Here is a 16,627-nt window from a genome sequence, read left to right as displayed (position 1 = left end):
GAAACAGGGCCCCCTTGCCTCACAGTCACTCCCAGCTACCCAGGCTGGTGTACCAGGGGGTAGCCAGGTTGGGTGGGTGTGGAAGAGGAATGGAGTCCTTTTGGCTCAGGAGCCTGGCCCAGCTGTCCTCAATACTGCAGCCAGGGTAGCTGATGGGGGGCTGTGAGGCAAGGGGGGCCTATTCCCCACCCCCTCTCCCTCAGCTCTGGCCATTCAGCAGCCAGCAGCTCCCTCTCCTTCCCTCTGAAAGCCCAGGGGTAGGGCTGGGCATGTGCCCAGTCCCACCCCCCACACAAAAAAATTAACCCAGGGGGGTTAATTCATCTGCTTTTGTGTGTCTTAATGTAATACCCGATTTAACCATGGTTACTTTTTCAAATGATTGGCCATCTCAAAAGAGCTCTACAGTCATGTACGTGTGCTAAGTCATGGCTGTAGTCGAGCCACAAGTGCCAACTCCATGGGTGCTCCAGGGCTCAAGCACCCACTGAAAAAAACTAGTGGGTGTTCAGCACCCATGAGCCATGGCTGCAGGCCACTTGCAGACTTTAAAAAAGAAAAAAAAAACAACCCATGTTTTAGTGAACAGTGCATTACTCCAATCCACTCTGCAGCATCTGTAAAGATTGGGCACTTCAGCAGAGCTTTCTGAAGCTGTTAGCTAAAGCTGATTCAATCAGCTATTAGATAAAAGTACCAGAAAAGCCCCACTAAATCGCCCAATCTTTACAGACGCTGCAGAACTGGGTTGAAGAACATGCTGCATCTGCTGCGCTTTGTACCATGTTTTTCTGTATTTTCTTACAGATACCAGCACCAACTGGCAAAAAACATGTGTGTAGAGCACTTTTAGGGGCCAGATTGCTTGAAAAACGTCACTTCTGTTTGCACCTTTGCAAATCAAGGAAGTGATTGTAATATACTCTGTTCAACTCTAGTGAAGTTGCACCTGGATTTCTGTGTCCAGTTTTGGGCCCCACATTTCAAGAAAGGTGTAGACAGTTTGGAAAGAGTCCAGGAAAGAGCAATGAAAATTATCAGAGGCCAGGGAAACATGGAATTATGAGGAAAGGCTGAAAGAACTATGGGTATATAGTCTGGAGAAGAGAAGACTGAGAGGGGATTTGTTAATAAGCTTCAAATACCTGAAGGGCAATTACAAAGAGGATGGAGATAATTCTTTACCTGTGGTCATGGGGGACAGGACTAGGACTTAAAGCTGCAGCAGGAGAAAATTTAGGTTGCAGATTATGAGACACTCTCTGACCATAAGCGCCTATACATGTACAGTGAGGTTGGTCTGACGCACTGTAATTACAGTACATTGGAGCAGACTTGATTAATCAAGTAATTACCATGACCCAGCAGACTCCAGTGTTACATGTATCAGTGTCCCTGCACTGAAAAATGGTGGTGGGGCTTGTTTGCTGAGCTTTAGTTAAAACACCACCGCCACCATTTTTCAGTGCAGGGACACCGTTACACATGATGCTCTGGGTTCTTTAATTAGAGTGGCTCTCACAGCCCACTCCCAGAGCACATCTATAAATGCCTTATGAGGCTACCTAGGAAAGTTGTTGAATCTCCATCCCTGGGAATTTTCAAGAGCAGGTTAGATACACACTTGGCTGCAGTGGCTTAGTTGGGGAAAATCCTGCCTTGAGCAGGGATCTGAACTAGATGACCTTGCAAGGTCTCTTCCAGCCCTCCATTCCTATAATCATATATACCCTTTTTTCTTCCCCAGATGTAAGAACCAGGATCCTTTTTATGTACCCCAGTATATGACTGAGGGCTCTTCAAAAGCCTATGCAAAGGGAGGAAGAGAACCAGGAGAGAGTTTTGTGTGTGCTGCTGCAGTTACTCTTCCCTCCTACACATTGCTTTTGTCCTTGTTGAGTCCTGGTGGATCCAAAAAGTGATTCTTTGGGATCACTTTCTGGAAACCCATAAGCCTACCCATTGACTGAATGGGAGACCCGGAAATGTGGCCAGATCAATTAATATAACTCTTTTGAGGTCAAACACCTATTTTTTTTGGACATGCTGCCACTTAGGGGTAGTTATCTTAGCACTTGATCAGGATCTTGGCCTTTTAACCTGATGTTATGTCTGACCATTTCCTCAAGTAATATATTGCTGACCCCATACATTTAAAAATCATGAGCCAGGCCCCTGAAATAATGAAATTAACTTAAAAACTGTAAGATTCAAAATAGCAACAACAACAGTAATAACAACAATAATTGTAATAAATATGTTTTTCAAACTGTGCCCTGTTTTCTTAACTTTTACAATGCACTCAGATTTATATTTTCAGGCATTTTTCAATACCACTTTTCAACCATGGGGCCAAGAAAGTGAAAACTGAGACTCTCATCCAATCACATGCCTTCAGGAACTGGTGCTTTAATAATCCATGCCATGTATTGAAATCATGCAATAAAACTGTGAACATTAGTAACACTCTAAGCTTTTTAACCCTAAATTGGGTCGCCAAACTATTCATGAGCTCAAGTTTGTCCTCTTCTTGAGTGCACAGCCTTAGTTGCAGATTGGTGATGAAAGATCATTTGGGCCCTGTTGTAAATTGCTAGTTATGCACCCAATTCATCTCAAGTCTGGGTTGTACAGCCCCATGAGCAGAATGTGCAAGGGCCAAGGCCATGAGCTCAACCTCCCAGAATAGGAAAGAAAGCGAGATTTGGGGAAGAAAGATGTGATGAGTTGCAATTTAGGAGCTCATTATATTCTGACCAGAGGGTTAATTTATACCAACATTGTAGTTCTACTAGTTCGAATGTGCAAGTCTTCATTTTTACCATAATTCATGATTGTCTTCTGTAGAGCATTGCAGGAAAACCTCTAATCTTGTGATTTTCAGCGGAGAGGTAAAGGGTAAAAGCAGGACTTTGAAAAGGAAGCCACCTCTTTCCTTTTCAAGCCTACTTGGTGCTCTGAGAAAGTACAGAAAGCTTTGAGCCTGAAGTCAGCATGGGTCCTAAGCAAGGTTTTTAGGATCCCAAATTAATTTTCTAAGCACTTAGGAGAGAGCAAGGAGGGGGCAGAATGAGGGGGAAAATGGCAGTTGTAAACTCTGCCTCCCCTTGTTAACGTAACTTTTCTGGTCCTTGGACTAAAAAACTTAGAAACCAATGATGCAGGACCAAAAAGGATGGTACTCTCAAAATTATTCCTACTTCAGCCAAAAAAACCTCCTCCATTCACCAACCCAGGATTTTTTTCCTAAGAAGCACTAGGTGGTTGAGTGGAAGATCACACATCTGAACGATATGAAATCTCTGACAGGACTGCACATACCTCAAGTTTATTTATGGTTATCACTCCTCTCTTCCAGGTTATCATCATGCCCCTTATTGTCTTTGGTTGGGTTTCCCTCCATTTGTGCTCCTGCTTGCTGGTAGGCTGTCCTCAGGACTGAGGTATCTGGCCCAAACCCCTTCAGGGACACAGTGACAGTGAAGCCAAAAGACATGCATTTTAGCAGGGAGAGAAACAGGATGGAGAATGGCTGCCAGAAATACAGGCCTCATTTTTGCCAAGCAGCTTGAGTCTCCCTGCCTGGTTGCCGAGCAAAGGATATGATTAATGAAAAGATGTCAGAATGATAATTTTTCCTCTCCGGAAATACTGGACAGGATTTTTTTTTTCCTTGAAGAACTAGCGATGTAGGGAGGGGGAGAGCTAGAGAAAGAGAGGGAGGCAAGACACAGGGAGGGGTTGTGAAGAGTGAAAAGAGTAATAATATTTAAAAAAAATACAACCTCCCCTCTGCCCACCCCCTTTAATGTTTCTCTGGTGGAGTAATAAGATACCTTCAGTGTTATAAATAGCAGCACAGATGTTGACAGAAAAATGCTCCCTTAATTACCATACAAACTGCTTTACTTGAGTGAACCGTTTAAAGCGGCCTCCAAAGGAAGTTCACTCAAGCAATTCCGCAGATTACAGCTAATGAACAATATTTCCTTGCTCCTATTTAGTGCTCATTAAAATGTAAAAGCCTTTCATTTTCAACAGGCACACAATAAATAATTCCCCCCTCTCTCTGAGTGTATGAGAGAGGGAGATCCTGGACCACTTGGATAAAAATGAGGAGGGGGAAGAGGCTGGGGGGGGGAGGGGCAAATAAGTAGTTTGGAGAGCAGGAACCAATTCAGTAAAATCCCTGGAAGTGGTGGTGGCTGCTGCTGCCGCTTGTCGTGAAATGAGATGTCTGCGTTTGGAGCCCAGCAGCCAGTTCTCAAGTTGGCCAGACATTTCACACCCACCCAGCCCAGCCTGTATTACAGCACGCAGCCAAGCTCGCAGTGAGGCAGACAGATCAAGCCCACCGCAGGGACAAGACGATGACACAAATTATGCGTGGCCTGAGAGTAAAACAAAACAAACAACGCGAAGGAAGAGAAAATGCAGCAATAAAAATTAGCAGCACAGTTTAGGTGGCTGGGGGTTTCGTTGCTTCTCTTTTGAAAAACTCCAGGCCTTTTTGTTCCTCAGAAACATTTGGGCAGATGGGTAACTTTATATTCATGAATAGCCCACTGATTCTTGAGCTCACTGGTACTATCAGGAGGCTCATTTGCAGAAGCAGACCCTCAGTTTCTTCCTCAGATACTGGTTTGGGCAAACCATCCTCTTCTCCCCACTTATATAGTCCATATCTTGTTAAAAAAATGTGATGCTGGATGGAAAACAGGAGGCTGAAAGGTACTATGGCATGTTTGTATGTACTGGTTAGGGATGGGGGCAGGGATACCAAGTGTTATCTATTCTCAACAAATAATAGCCTTCTTAAATCCCAGAAAGATTCTTTAAACATCTCCAACAGTAAGACTTATAAAGGATAAATCATCCCAGACAAACCAGATTGCTTATTTTAAAAGTACGGTTGTAAATAGAAAGACAGTGTTAGTGGATGAAGGGGACACAGCAGAGGTACCATATTTGGATTTAAGTAAATTAAGTCATACATTTTAACAAAAGTCTTACATACACATCACTGTCCATTCAATTTGGATTGAAACTATGACTTGGAGGAAAAAGTAGGTAAAAAACAAGAAAAAGAAACAAAGAACAGGGCTGTCCTGGATAGGGAGCAATATTAGGGCTTGTCTCAATTAATGTTCCTGCACATTTTCTAAAAGGTGGCATAAAATACAGACATTTCATTGATGTCCGTAAGTTTTGATAAATTACAAATAGTAAGGACAGACTGAAACTACGAAGAAAACCTAAAGAGTTTACAAATATCAGCAAAGACGAGCTCTTCATTCCCTACTGAAGCTGAACATTTTACTATCCTTTGTGTTCCTCTTTGACATCATTTTTGATTTCCTTTCTCTCCTCACATCCGAACTGTTACAAGAGCCTGCCAGTGTTTTCTTCCAACCTTATCACCACCAAAATGGTCATCCCTCATTTTCTGCCAACAGAACTTGCATCTCAGTAACTCCCTTAATAAGGGGGAAACTGATGGTAGAGGTTTCATGCTGCGCTATTAAAGACGATACATTACAGAACTTATATTCCTTCTGTATCTCAGTACTTTGGCAAAGATCATCCCTAAATTCCCCCTCCAAGCACTCTTGAATAAGGAGAACATTCATATCAGTTGAGAACTTATATCTGAGTCCCATCTCTAGGACTTAAAAACTGATGACTGTCCTTTGAGCTGTATGCAGCAGTCCAACTAAGCCCTACACCTTTACCGTAAGTAAGGCTGTATGTGCTGTTAAATCATCAGCCCCCCCCCCAAAAAAAAGAAAAGAAAGAAGTGGATGGCTAAGATCCTATATTGACCTAATCTTCAGACTTAGATAAACTTGACAGGAATATCACTTTGCAGTGACTTTATCTTAGTTAAACTTGTGTAGGGGGGAAAAGACATTTTCCAGGCTTAGGGAGGCCTGCTGTAGCTACAGTGAGAAGAAACCTATTTGTTACAATGCTACAGTTAAGTATAGGGCTGACATTTTTGGTTCACAGTTAAAATGAGGTCTCTTCTGCAGGCAAAAGAGAAATATTTTATTGCCGTCATTAAGAAAAACATTTGAAATTACAGTTACCAAATAATGCAAAAAAAGAAGAGAGAAGCATAAAATGGATGTTAAATATGTCTATGTCAGAGACTATTTGTGAAGCAGGAGACTTTGTGTGCTTTCACATTCTTACTGCTCTCTCCTTTACGAAAGTGAATTGGTATGTGCAGTACTGAGCACTATGAATTTACACCTTTCCCTCTCTAGTGTGCCATGCACAGGCAGATCTAGTGAAGAAGTTAGTTTACTAGCAGTGCAATATTATTGATGCTTTCAACGCTCTGTACTTGGCTTTTAACTAAGGTCATTTGAAAATGGTCTTCAACACCCATCTCATTTGCTTTTTATGCTTGCCAATTTAGTGTTGTATTCAAAGTGATTAATTAGTTTGTGGTGAAGGTTTATTAGGTAATCTTTCTGTCAATCAAAAATCACTGAGGTTTCAGTGTAGAATAAAGAACACCTAGTGATCTTATGCAGATAGGGAATTGATATTATCATTGTGTACAAAAAATAGAAATGTAACCTTAATGTATGGGAATATATAGAAGGCTCAAAAGCATTTTCACTTTTATTTTTATACATACTGAAGCAGAGCAAATGCAAATTGATTCCTCCTCAATTTAGATGTGAATTTTCAAGCAGAATTTAGAAATCTGATGTAATCCTCTCTTTCATGTTCTCCATTTGTTGGTTCACATATAGAATTTGATGGACTTTAAAGCATATTTTAAAAAGTACAAGACTGAACTGTGGTTGCAGACATTAGCAATAAAAATGCTATAGCTCATATCTTGAGATTTCTTGATATGTAGCTTACTCACCCTCACATGAGCCAAAGATGAGATAATAGCATTTCATGGACTTGCAATTTGTTTCTTCAATTGGACACTGTTTCAAGCTTTGACACTTAGGAAGGTAAGAGAAGAATAAAAGAAGTATAATGAAAATATGAGTTACTCCACTCTTTCCTTATGTGCAATATGGTTTCTTTTTTAACTGTGATGCTTTCTAAGTAAGGAATTTGAAAAATAGAAGTGAATTTACTAATTGTAAAAAGTAAAGACACCAAAATGCCTTTTGAAATGCATCGTAATGTCGGTTGTCTAGTCACAAGGCAGTGTGTGTGTGTGTGTGTGTTTGTGTGTATGCGCACGCATGCGTGTGCGTTTGTGTGTGTTTTATTCACAACTTCTATTATTCCCAGCATGGGATGGAAGCTTACTGTAATCTGTACTGTACTGACACCTATTTCTCTTTAACTGCAGTCTTTCTTCCTGATAGACTAAGACCGGGAAAATTGGACAAATTATCTGATTTTGTTCTCCTTCCTGGTTAGTAAAGTTGCCAGGGACCAGGTATTTTTCTTCAAGGCCTTAATCTTCACTGTAAAAATATAGTCAAGTAAGGTGCTTTCTTGATTACAAAAGGATTTATAATGAAGAAGCTGAGAAGAGGATCTTTTAGACTTAAGAGGAGATATTAGCTGATTAAATTACACACTACATAAATGTATGTCACTGATAACATTATGATTTTTTACATTATTAAGGTAACATGTAAAGTGATATAGATTTAATACTAAGAATTTGACTAGCTTGCCACTTTTCAGGGTCATTGTGGCTTTAAATTACACAAGTGCTCCCTAAACATTTAAAATGGTATATTCTGCTATGCGAATAAAATAGTGGAATACTTTCTCTATCACCTCCTTGAGAAAGCTGTGGGTTATTTCTATCACTCTGTTGTACAAGACAGGTGATGAACAAGCAGCATCAAATTCAGATGACAGCCACTTGGAATTACAGATGGATGAATTTTTTTTGGGGGGGGGGCAGGGAGGAGGTTGCTAAATTGGAATAGTTTTCATGAGCTTTAGGATTACGCATCTGTAACCAGAACAGGAAAAGGTAAATGGCACACAGGGCCACAAATTGGATAAATTTGATGTATGGTCAGATAATACAAATCCATAATTTGGCATATACTGCATTTACTTAATTAGATGGAGTTCCCCCCACCCCCATTTAACATGGGGGGAAGCCCTGTGCCTTACAATTAACCTGCAGGCAGCTGCTGCAGTTCCAGCCCCAACCCAGGGTTGTGGCAGGAGCTCGATCTGGACCTGGAGCTGCAGTTGGAGCTGGCTGCCCCCCAACACACACAACTTGACACTCCTCCCCCACAGCCCCTAATCTCCCCCTCCCATAAGGCTTCTCTCTCTCTCCCCCTCTGCCACATTCCTTCTTACCATTGTTCTGCACTAACAGGCTCTGTCCCTACTGCAATGTGGGGCATGGAGCATACTCCCTGTAGCAGTGGTGCAGAGCTGGCACTGCTGTTCCAGCCCAGCTCCACAGCAGCAGTGTTGGGTCGCTGCCACTCCTGCTATGGGACTGGGCTAGAACAATAGTCACAGCTCTGCACTGCTGCTATGTGGCAGGCTGGAGCCATGCTCCATGCCTTGGGCTGCAGTAAGGACAGAGCCTACCAGTACAGAGCAGAGGGTGATTGAGGGGCAGACAGTGGGAAAAGACTTTAGTGGGGAAGATGGGAGGAAGTGGGGTGGGAACCTGAGGCTGCAGGTCACAGAAGTGATGTAAAAAGGGGAGGAAGGGAGAACAGAGAGGGGGGAATCAGGGTAACCTAAGGCTGCAAGTGGGTGGGCAGTAGGTCTTTGCAAAGCAGCTAGTATTTGCTTCAAATTTGACTGATTTGGGGGATAGTGATTCGATTTGGTGATTCAAATCACTGTCCCGAATTGCCTTGGCTGAATCTCCAAATCACCCGGGCCCATCCCTTGCCTGCTCTCCCAGCCCCATCAATGGCTGCCCCACCTCCCAGCACTTGGAAAAAAAAAAGCCCCAACTCACTGGGTGCTGCTGGGTGTGTGGGGGGGGTAATCTCTGCTGCCCCCCACTGCATGGGGGGCTCTGCATGAGCCCCCTGCCCCCAGCTGTCCCAGCCCCACCTTGGCTGCCCTGCCCACCCCAGCTCCTGCCCTTTAAGGAAAAAATAAACCCAAAAACCCTGCACTCACCATTCCTGCCTGGTGGGGGGTAATTCCCACTGTTCCTCACTGACTGGGGGGCTCTGAACAAGCCCCCTAAGCCCTGAGGCCACTGCAGGAGTGATGAGTATGGGGTTTTTCTAGGTTTTTTTTTTTTAAAGACCGGAGGTGGGGTGAGTGGAGTCAGGGGGCTCATGCCAGAGCTGGCCTTGCAGTGTGGGGCAGTGGCAGGCAGCAGGGGTCACGCCCTGCCTGGCAACACCCAGTGAGTCTGGGCTTTTTTTTAAAAGCACTGGGAGCTGGGGCAGGCAGGGCAGCCATAGTGGGGGGGCTCGAGTAGCAGGTGGGGGTTGGGGGGGCTGGGGGAGCAGGCAGGGAATGTGGCATGGCAGGGGTCCCCCCATTGTCCCCTTCCCCCTCCCCTTCAGCCCTCCCTTTCCCGTCCCTGCTGCAACCACCAGGGACTGTCCAAATCATTGAAGCTCCCTAAATATTTTCTGAAGATCTGGAGAGGTTCGAATTGATTCGGACCTTTTAATTGGTCCCCTGATTAGATTCAGATTCAGAGATTCAGCCACTAAATCAGGCCAAATCTCCTCCAAATCGAATCACCACCCAAAGCTTCGCACAGCCCTAGTGGGCAGCCACAATAGGGGATAAGTGGTGGGGGGGGCAGATATCAGGGGCAAACTGCCTACCTCTCTTGCTGCCTGCCCCCTACTACCTGCAACTTACTGCCTGCTCCATTACTACCCCCCCCACCACCTGCCCCATTACTGCCCCTCTCATGACCTCTCCCTCACTGCCTGCAGTAGTGGAGGGGTGAGGGGCAAATTTAAGATGATACTCTAATAACTGGATTCCATTTATAAATTTTCTGTGTGTAGAATCTAATTACTGGGAGGTCATCTTACATTCAGGGTCATCTTGTATTCGAGTAGGTATGGTATGTTGTCAGAATATTTAAAAGCAGTTTTTCAAAATTAAAATGAAAATCTGCTGGTAGATGACTGCTAAAATAACTACACATCACATTCCAAAGGTTTGATGGTATGAGCAGTACTGCTTGATTCAAAAAGGTTACTATAAATATAAATAGACATTTTCCTGTGAATTCACACATAGGCTAAACTTTACTATCCAAATGAAATTAATCTAGAGAATATCATTAGTGCTACAAATCCAGTGGCTATAGGGAATGTGTTAAAAATTACTCTGGAAGCCCAGTCACTACCATATTTTTCCTTCTCATTTCATTTTGTTAAACCACATTTTACTGAATTCTTATTTGGAGAATTACCTTTCATAGCTTTAGAAAAAGTGCTGAGGCCCTCCTCAAAGGTATGCTTTCATGCAAGTGACATGAAACTGGAATAACCATCAATTTACACACATTATTCTGGCATACTGAATGAAGAAACAGAGGCACAAAACTGGAACCAACTATCTGACTAATCTTATTACAGAAGACCATTACAAAAAAAAGAAAAGCAAAAAAAGAAAAGCAAAGCAAGTTAGCTATTTTGTTGAGATTCTCCCAAAAAGATGTAGCAACAGCATTCTGTCTATGGGTATGCAGTAGATGCTAGTACTGCTTGCATGCCTGTAGTAGATGGATGATACTGATGGCAATCTAACTGGAACATCCTGCCTGAATATGAACAACAGATTTGTCAGTGTGTGACAGGCTGACAGCCCAGCTCCCAGCTGCTTGTCCACTGTTGTTAAATCAGTACCTTGTCTAAGTGTTCAGCAAAGAGGCAATCTGCTTCCTCCATTCGCACAGGCAGGTTGCCAGTTAAAAAACAAGTATTGGCTTTAGGCTGCAGTGCCATAATGCATTGAAAAGATGCAATCTAAACCTTTGTATGCTCCTTAGGCAACAAAGAGGAGGACTTGGAAGTTCAGACTCCAGACTATCTTTTTCAAACCATAAAGATAACTCTAAGTGGGATCAATGAAAGAAGAGCGCGAGAATTAAGAGTCAGTGGATGACTTAATAGAGCTCATTTAAGAAAGAAAACATGGGTCATTTTTGTAGCAGGGAAACTAGGCTTTGTTACTGGAGTGAAGGTTGTGTCAGCATTTCCATCATAAAGCCTATTATCAGGGCGTTTATAATTCATCTATAAGAATTAGCTTTAGGCTGAAATTTGGTATGCAAGGTCCCACCCTAGGAGCAATTTAGGGAAAAAAAATCTATGCAGTGTCATTAAGTTACAGAACACAAAGGAAACAGCTCACTGATTTCAGATGCTCTTTGTGCTTGTCTAATGCAAAACATGTTCCTGTTTCTTAAATTCTGCAGGTTATTAGTTGGCCCCATGAATTAGAACTTAAAAGATGGAGGTTATGAGGATATTAGCAAGTTAACAATAATATTGCCTAAGCCAACTCAAAATGCATAGAAAAAACCATATGTATTTTTAGCACTTGGGTCCAACGTGCATGTGAGGCAGCCTTTGACATGATGGTCAATTATCTCAGAACTAAGAAGGATTTACACGATAGATTGTAACATCTCTTTTGGAGCAGTTATGGTCTGTTGAGCCATTAATAAGATATATTTAAGAGTCCCTAAGCACACATTTATACAATAGACCCCTAAGGGCTCAGAAAGAGTCATTATAGTCTATTGAATCAATAATCATCATAGGCTCATTCAAGTCCCCTGCGGAACTTAGGCTTCAGTATAGTGTCACCAAGTATCCTTGTCCTGGATCGACATGCAGTCAAGTAGGTCTGACAAATTTTAACTTTATTGACATTACAGGCTGATTTTGCCATCCATAGATTTATACCAAAGTGAGAACCAAACTCAAGCTTAATCTCCTGAAATGCAGTTAGCCCATTTCACACAACCTTCCTCTCTGTTGGTAAGATGCCTTTCACCTTAATTTGATCAATCATATTCAATAACGAATGCAAAAAAACTATAAGTATTTATGTGCATGCACTGCATAAAGTACCCTAAAAAGCTAGAGAACATTTTGTTTGAAGATGTTCTTACCTACCTGTACAACCTGTTTCTGGTTCAGAAAAACATTCCTACTCAAAGCATCACTTAAGCATGTATTTAATTTGAAATTTGTGGTATGGAAACATGTGATCTTCAGCGTTTTCCTACACCAGAGCCTTCATCTATTTAAAAAATCTACATGAAGAGAAATCATTTTAAAATTAAGGATTTAAGGTTGCCTGCTCAGGAGTATTTAATATCTGCTTACGGATTAGGTGTTTTAAGTAACAGTATAGATTCAAAAACATCAACTATCACTCTTCTCCCCTCCTAAAATAACCAGAGTTGGATTCATAGATATTAAGGCAAGCTGGAAAGTGGAGGGCTTTGTATAGTAGTACTAATAAAATTGCATGACATTTTTGAAACAGTAAAATATGTGGCATATGCCAAATGCATTATGGTACTAAATGAAAGGTGTTAAGGTATTTCTGCATTGCTTCTATTCTGACTTCTCCGGTCCTGGGTACCATGGCCATTGCAAATTCACTGTGAAGAAGCCTTTAAGTTATATTGTGTCCTTATGCATCCTGAGAGCTAGCAAGACCATTACATTTTGCCAGTAAAAGAAAAGACTTGAACCAAAAGCTGCTACCTATTTGCACTGTCATTAAACATTATACAGGTTTCTAATCAGTTCATATCCTCCTGTTTCCCCCGTATCTGATATAACCTGTCATTACAGAAGAAAAAACAAAATCCCAGCCACAGCTTTTGGTAAAGATGTTAAATCACTGGGCCTGCTCCTTTTTCCAGTGGGTTCAGTGGGAGTAGAACCTCACCAGTGCTTTCCAGAGTACTTGTTGTTGACTGTAATGCCTGAATAGGGCAAATGGGACAAAGTGCAACTGGGAGGAATGTTTGTCACTGCTGTCTACATCACTCTTACGTGTTTAAAATGTTCAGGGCCCTCCTATTTTAACTCATGCTTTACAAAGAAGTGGGCAATTAAAATTCCCTAATGCTTTTCTTTTATGCCATACACAATTGTGGAAATGAATCCATACAATCAATCAAAACATTAGTTTAAGAAAAAAAAAGGATCATTATCTTTTTGTTATCTAGACTCTTTAGTCACTTTCTGGGGAAAAAAATCATAAAACTGATGATATCAGTACTTGTTTTACTAACATAATCATAAATTATGAAAATATATTTACAACTATGTATCCTGCTTGCTCACTTTTCATTTTCATAAATTAAGGTTAAATACATTGGTTAATAGCAATAGGCTTGCAAATTGCACTTTCATTTGAAGCCAGTTTCACTTCTGATTGCCTTGGATGATAAGGATGGTGCAACCGTTGTTGATCTGGCCGCATAGGAATTTTTAAAGCAGCCATGTCAAGCTGGTCATTAATATGCAGGTCAACCTGTCCCTGTTATTCTGAGGTTACGGATGATAAAAGTGTTACTGATATTTTACACAGCAAAAACAAACAGCAAACAAACAAGCAAGCAAGCAAGCAAGCAGATAAACCCACCTACAAAACAAGAACAAAAAAGGCAGGTCAGCACCTCATCTACAGCCTATGGGACTTGATGGAAAGATTCAGTGGGCTTTGGATCAGACAGAATTTTAATGTAAAACTACTTTCTTGATGTTAATCAATCACTTACAAAAGTGACCATTTTAGACAAAAATGTGTGGATTAAGGAATGATGCATGGGAAAGCAGGAGACAAGCCCTAGGTGTTGCCTAAGGGGAAGAGGGGTGCTGGAATGGGGCTAGGGAGGGTGACTCCCTTGTCCCGCCTCTCCTCCGCAATATCTTCTCTGTTCTGGCTCCAGCTCTGCTGGTGAGGAGGGCAAAGAAGTGGTAGTGGCTGAAGGTGTGTTGCTGCTGGAGCTGTCCTCCCTTTTTAGCTGCTGAAAACTAGTGTTTTTTGACTACTCACCATGTATGGCAGGACATGTGAGCAAGAAGAATGCAGCATGGTGGGGGTGAGGGTGGGGGGAGGAGAGAAAGGAAGGGAAGGTGAGGTATGCCTCCAGAATCGTGTGTTATCTTTTAAACACTAGGGAGAAAAGTGTATGGGCCAGATTCCTAGCTGTTGTGAAACAGCATAGCTCCAATGAAGGATCTGTATCTGTTTCCATTCCCAGATTACATCATTCCCCCCCACTAATGTACACAGGCACATAATTTTCTTTTTTTCTCAATTTATTCAGAGAGGTTTATAACCAATAACTCTACTAATTTTTGTTTTAATATCTTAAATTTTAAGATGAGTTTCTGCAAGTATGATATTATGAATCCTATTTAACTATGCTTAAGATCTCTCGTTTAGAGTTAAGTGGTAGAAGAAAAGGCAAAATTGTCTTTGCAGATGTTGAGAAGAAATTCATTGCAGGCAATCATCATTTAATATCCCACACTGACTTCTTGAACAAGTGCTTTCTCTAAATGATAAATCAAATGAGTTGGCACTAACAATAATATCTTAGAATATGAATGAGAAAGGCAAGAATATTAAAACAATAGAAACATTAACATACACAACTTGGCTGTTAAAAAAGGAGCAGCAAAGGACATTGGAGAGCTAGCAGTTTCTCTGTTTTGTTGTGAACACTGCCTCAAGCCAATGACTGTTACGTTAAAGACAGGGCTGGCTCCCTCAAAAACCTATTCAGGTGGATGGTTCCATTAGCCACTCACCTGAGTTTGCAAAATTGGCCCTTTGAGTAGAAAATCGTACTGTCAGTCAGTGTAGGAGGCTAGTTTGCATACCCCATCTTCACACTCTTGAGTGCTTACTCACAGGAGTTCAATGTTAGCACTACAGATGAAAGGAACTTGGGGGTCATGACTGACCACAAGATGAACATGAGCCTGCAATGCGATGCTGTGGCTAGTAAAGTGAGCAAAACACTGGCTTGCATCCATAGATGCTTCTCAAGCAAATCCCGGGATGTCATTCTCCCCTTCTACTCGGCCTTGGTGAGGCTGCAGCTGGAGTATTACGTTCTGTTTTGGGCTCCACAATTCAAAAAGGATGTGGAGAAGCTTGAGAGAGTCCAGAGAAAAGCCACACGCATGATCAGAGGTCAGGAAAACAGACCTTATGATGAGAGGGTGAGAGCCATGGGTCTCTTCAGCCTGGAAAAGCACAGGCTCAGGGGTGATCTAGTGGCCACCTGTAAGTTTATCAGGGGTGACCACCAGGATCTGGGGGAACATCTGTTCACCAGAGCACCCCAAGGGATGACAAGGTTAAATAGTCACAAACTCCGTCATGACCGATTCAGACTGGACATAAGGAAGAACTTCTTCACTGTCCAAGCCCCCAAGGTTTGGAATAGACTGCCGCCAGAGGTAGTTCAAGTACCCACTTTGAACGCCTTCAAGACACATGCTTATCTTGATATGCTTATCAAGATGCTTATCTTGCTGGGATCCTATGATCCCTGCTGACTTCCTGCCCATGGGGCAGGGGGCTGGACTCAATGATCCTCTGGGGTCCCTTCCAGCCCAAATGTCTATGAAATTTATGAAAATGTGTTGAGGAACTTCCATCAAAAAACACCCAGCTTCTGTCTTCCTACCCCTGGGCTCACCTTGTAAATTGAACGCGTGTGTGTGTGTGTGTGTGGGTCCGGGTCCGGGTCCAGGTCCAGGTCCGGGTGGTTTTGAAGCAGACCAGGACCAAACAGTACATTCAGGATTGACTATGGAGCCAATTCAGAGCATAAGGCATTTCTGTGTTGTTCTGTCACTGATCTGCCCTGAGCAGATGAGCTTCTGAAAATTGTTCTCTTGGGCTTACAATCAGTCCTAGGCCATTGTTATTCTATTATAGGGACTCTTTGGGCATTTATACATGTGCTCTGGGAGGGGTAGGGGAAGGGGGCACTTTAATTAGAGTGTCTCCGAGAGCCGCTCTAATTAAAGTGCCCGGGCCATCATGTGTATCAGAGTCTCCGTGCTGAAAAATGGCAGCAGGGGTGCTTTAACTAGAGCTTGTCAAATGAGCTGTAGAGTGCCCCTGCTGCCATTTTTCAGTGTGGGGACACTGATACACATGATGCTGGAGTCTGCTGAAGCACAGTAATTACCATGCTTCAGCAGACTCGATTAAATATGCTGTAATTACAGTGTGTCAGAGCAGCCTCATTGCACATGTATAGACAATTCATTCAAATCACTCAAAGAGCTTTGATTTTTCTCTACCAAGTGTAGCCAGAAAGCTTCATGGTAACTCTTTGGCTCTAGACTACTGAGATTTTTTTACTGCTGTTTACCTTTATATCTGTTTAAAAATATTCCAGCAGTTCACTAGCTCACCTGCTGTACTCAGAGGATCTTCTGTTCTAGGGGTTCCTCTGACACACATTCTGCCTAATCCACTCAAGGTCTCTTGGCCTGGTTAAAAAGGCATACTCACCCTCAGACAATATGATCCAAGATTTACACAATTCCCTATTACAAGAAATTTTTCAATAGCATTTCATTAACTGGACTCCCAGGGTTCTTCAGGCCTTCCAAGTTATATGTAACTCTTATACTTCCCAAAAACCATACCGAAAGTAGTATAT

The 16,627-nt window shown here is 42.3% G+C and overlaps 1 protein-coding gene across 1 annotated transcript in view; it reads right to left on the bottom strand.

The window, feature by feature from the left end:
- GPATCH2 (G-patch domain containing 2) overlaps window positions 1-16,627 on the bottom strand; it is a 257,162-nt gene that overhangs the window by 1,507 nt on the left and 239,028 nt on the right. The window lies entirely within an intron of this gene.

Source organism: Crocodylus siamensis, chromosome 1 (assembly GCF_052110815.1).
Source record: "Crocodylus siamensis isolate JL-2025a chromosome 1, ASM5211081v1, whole genome shotgun sequence".
NCBI lineage: Eukaryota > Metazoa > Chordata > Crocodylia > Crocodylidae > Crocodylus > Crocodylus siamensis.
Note: the sequence above shows the minus strand (reverse complement) of the source record. Positions and strands in the feature narration are given on the sequence as shown.